Source organism: Notothenia coriiceps, unplaced genomic scaffold (genome assembly GCF_000735185.1).
Source record: "Notothenia coriiceps isolate Sejong01 unplaced genomic scaffold, NC01 NC01_scaffold00005115, whole genome shotgun sequence".
Classification (NCBI taxonomy): domain Eukaryota; kingdom Metazoa; phylum Chordata; class Actinopteri; order Perciformes; family Nototheniidae; genus Notothenia; species Notothenia coriiceps.
Genome location: NW_011337816.1, coordinates 45,175 through 49,609, shown reverse-complemented (window position 1 = coordinate 49,609; position 4,435 = coordinate 45,175). Strand labels below are relative to the sequence as shown.

Genomic DNA, 4,435 nt, shown 5'->3' with positions numbered 1-4,435 from the left:
GATTGCACTTTTTTTTTTAAATCTAAGAAGTTGATTATGTTTGTGTGTCTCTGAATGTAAATGATGACCAAAAGTCATGGATAAACATTGATAAAAAATGTGTAGAAGTGTATTTCTATGTCTGTAGGGATCTTCTATCTTACTGTCATAGCATGGTTTCATGGTCTCCTCGATTGTTGTTGTCAAGCTGCTGTAGATCGTTTTCTTACGCTCACGGATGAGTTTGTTGAGATTTGTTTTCATTTTTTCTTCCTTAGAGAGAAAATGTGAAGCAGATATTATTATATTTTAAAATCAATAAGTTACAAACAAGTCTCATCTTTCCCTTTATTATTTTTTCCAGATTTTACCTGGAAAAGCAGTACATTATTCAAACTGATAGGACCTGTTCACCAGCTGGGGGTGCACTTTGCCCAATATCAGAATATGCTATTGTAATCTTGAGTGTGTCTTCATGACTTGGGGAAGGGTCAGATTTACAGCTGCAGTTAATTTTTCATAGCCATCTCCAGTTCATGAGTTATTCCAGTACATTGTATATGAATATGTTGACTGATCATTATGTATTATATTTAATTATATTTCTAACCCTTCCACTACAGTCTCCCTTGCCTGGACAAACATATCTGATAATGGACTAATGAATAGGGTCTTTTACCTCTGTCTTGAGAAATGTCAGCTGCAGTTTGACATTTTCGCACTCCTTTTTATTCATCAGCTTCTCTGTGCCAAGTGAAAACTTATTGATGACCCCGTTGAATGGTCCACTGCTTCTTTCATTTCTAAAACATATTAACAAAAAGAAATGCTTAAATTCATAAGGCCTTAACAAGTTTGTATTTCAATAATGTATTTAAATGTATTGTAAAACACAATTTATGCTACAAAGGGTTTTATTTGTTTATTAAGTAATTTCTTACGGGAAGGTCTTCTTAAATCTCTCGTCAATGCAGTCGGTCAAACATGAAGTTAACTTTTTTCAAAAGCCCTAAGGGTCTCTTTCATGGGTTTCCTGACATTATAAAGTTCATGACTCAGGTTTTCTTCAAGTTCTATGGACACAGTCGTCTTTATGTCAGCCTGAAACCATACACAAATTCATTATTTAAAGCAATACAACCATAATTCAATATGGGATTTTGTCAAGCCCTATCAACAATCAACTGGATCTCTGGATCTGCTATACGGTTACGGCTCTGAGACTGGATCTCTCATTCTACAAAAATGGTGGAAGAACTGTCACTTACTTTTGCAGACAACAAAATACATGACGTTGACCTAATACTCATATTAATTATTGTTGAATAAATAGATTGTCTTTGCAATGGTACTAAATAAATACATTAAAAAAAAGTATTTATTAATAAATTGCAATTGATTTAAAATGCCAAGTTCAAGGAACTGCCTTGTCACTTTGATCATACATGGAAGTGGAGCCTAGTTTTCATTTAAAATATTTATTTTTCAATAAATAAATCTCATTCACATGTACATAACATTACATACATTAAATATAACACTGAAATGGTAAAAAGAAAAACGCAAATTATTATTAATAATATCAAATAAATGTCAGTCACCCAAAATTACGTCATTGGTGTTACTGCTACACAAAACGCTTTTATTTTTGAAATAATGTACTGTCTCTGAAGAGCTTCCTGTAACAAGAGATCATTTGAGGCAGTGCAGTGGACAAAGACATAAGTCAGATACTTCTTACTTTGTTTGTTAAAGATGTCATTTTATCTTTCAATTTTACGTGCGTCTTTCAAGTCTGTCATTAGTGTTACTCATTTCATAGCCCTATAGGGTGAAAATAGAGAGGCGAAGTCCCTCCCTTTCCGGTGGACCTCCATGGGACCTTATTTCGGAAAAATTATGTATTGAAGTCAATGGAGAGAGAAAAGTTATCTTTCGATCCCGTTTGAATTGTGCCACGAATTACACATATATGTTTGTCAATTTAAAGATAATTTTGCAAGTAAAAAAAAATAGTTTTGCCCTAAAACTGTGAAGTAAGACTTTTTTTGTGTGAAACATCTCAATGAACTACATCTCTGGTCTCGCACAACAACACACGTCACCAAGATGGCCGTCCTTACTGTCTTGCCAAACAAGGGATTGACTACCCTCACTATCAACACAATGAAACACGTCCAGAAGAGTGTCATGCAAAGCTGCCTGCCTGCCTTCGATTCTCCCTGAACTGCCTGATCTTTTTAATGTTCAATGTTTATTAAAAAAACTCCGACAAATTAATGATTGGTTAATTTGTTCAGCTCTTGCATGTTATTTTTTACTCTGCCAGTGTTAAAGGAATTGTTCAGGCCTTTCTGCAGCTCTGACTGTTCCTGAAAGCTTCTGGTGTTTTGAGATAGCTTGACTGTGTAAATTCAGAGCGTACACAATCTTTTTCTCTTACTGCTAACCATCAAACAAGTGGGAGGCCTTCGTCACATTTCCCCATATCTGAAATGTCAAAGAGCAATGAAGAAAAGATAAAAAGGTCAAGCTCCTTGCGGTTATATCCTTATATAATTAATCTGCATGAGTGATGTATATGGCCTTTACCTTCATCCTCTATAGAATTTAAGAGTGCACACCATTACAAACACTTATGGTTCTTAACTACATGCCAGAGAAGCTTAATGAATCTTAGGAAATGCCACTCACGCCGACCTGAAATTAAAACTGGAGGCTTGCTGGAAATATTAATCAAAACAAAAAAACATTTCATTACGGCATGAACTCAGAGAACGAAGATATTTAAACTGGATTAAACTGGCTTTATGCTTACATAAATCAAGAATGGACACTGATAGGTTTAATGTTTTTAATAAGGAAAAGCACCTTTAAATCCAGAGGTAGTATTAGTATGATTAATGGCCGCACTCACTGCAACACGTATCAGTCATGTTGTCCTTTAATATACTGTTTGTCGAGCTGTTCATGTCAGGTAGAGAAGATACTGTCTATTTAGCAGTGTCTCTTTTATGTTCCTCCTGCTCTCTACTTCAATGGCAGTCAGTGACACAAAAGGGCTTTGATCTGCACGTCCGTCAACCAGCAGCTCAATGGGGATCATATGTTTCAAACCACTTTCTCCTCTCGTCCTCTCGTTTACCTTCATACCTGTCATCCTTCAGGAGATTGCACTTTTTTTTTTAAATCTAAGAAGTTGATTATGTTTGTGTGTGTGTGTGTGTGTGTGTGTGTGTGTGTGTGTGTGTGTGTGTGTGTGTGTGTGTGTGTGTGTGTGTGTGTGTGTGTGTAGAGGCTGCTCTATTCCCCCTGTATGTTGATGGGTTCTGGATATTGCAAATTAGCTTGTTAATTAGAATATCTAATAGCGGTGAGCAGCAACAGGCAACAGCCATCACAAAGACATGAAGATCACCATATGGAGATTTACAAAAGAAAACCCTCTTATGTGGTCTGCTACATATGTAACATTCGAGAAAGAAAATACCTGTTGTAATACAGATAGTGGAATTTAACGCAATATATATGATGTTGAGTTTGTTTGGTCATATTCATGTTTAACCTCCAGGAACGACAAGAAGCACAAAGATAAAATATGTTATTTACCATCATTAATGTATACACATCTTACTACTACATAAACCAGGTTCAAAAAGAACTGAAATCACACAACAATCATCACCTTGCTCATCACATTATTCTATAAATAAAAATACAGTATAAAGCACTTTAGATTAATAAATGGAAAAGACACAAGTGATATTACGCTATGTGTCTACAAAAAACATTTGAACAGTCTCAAATTACATTGAAAACATTGGAGAGGCACAATATCAATACAACCTTTACACGTTTTGTACATACAGTGTAATTTTTAGGCAGATTAAGGCAAAACAGGCTATCTGGAGTTAAATACAGGCATCAGATGGAGATCAAAAAGTTCATTTTGAATATAAAGAAGCAACAAACTTACAGTTGGACATATTGTATTATCATAATGTACTGTAACTACGGGCAGGACTTCTACTTTCTAAAATGCCAAAATAATACACAAAAAATCTAAGATTTAAGAAGAAAATAATTCTGAAAACGAACTGATGAACTTTGTCTGAGTGCCTCACATATCTCCATTACAAAACACTATACCAGCACTGTATTACAGATCTACTTCATGAATATGAAAAACAGCATTGGCGAAACTAAAGGAAGGCCTGAAGTTTAGTGCTGAACTGCTTTCGGTTTGGTCCCATCTTGTTTGTGTCTCCAGCAAAAAATGTGTTTAGACTTATTCCAACACAAACCATAGATAAAGGTGGTGTAATTTTGAGAAACCGGCTCGAGATACACTTTTTGTTATATTCCATGGAATGCTCTTAACATCCCGATAGCAATGATTATCTTAAGTGCTTTGACAATAAATCCATAAAAATGTCATCTGTGGAAGCTGTAGTAC

At 35.2% G+C, this 4,435-nt stretch overlaps 1 long non-coding RNA gene across 1 annotated transcript; it reads right to left on the bottom strand.

Moving 5' to 3' along the window:
• Nucleotides 1-127: 127 nt before the first annotated feature.
• Nucleotides 128-976, bottom strand: LOC104942802 (uncharacterized). The gene is made up of 3 exons (XR_798051.1): nt 921-976; nt 659-782; nt 128-252 (listed from the first exon to the last, which is right to left on the bottom strand). It is a non-coding gene; the product is annotated as an uncharacterized lncRNA (long non-coding RNA).
• Nucleotides 977-4,435: the final 3,459 nt, after the last annotated feature.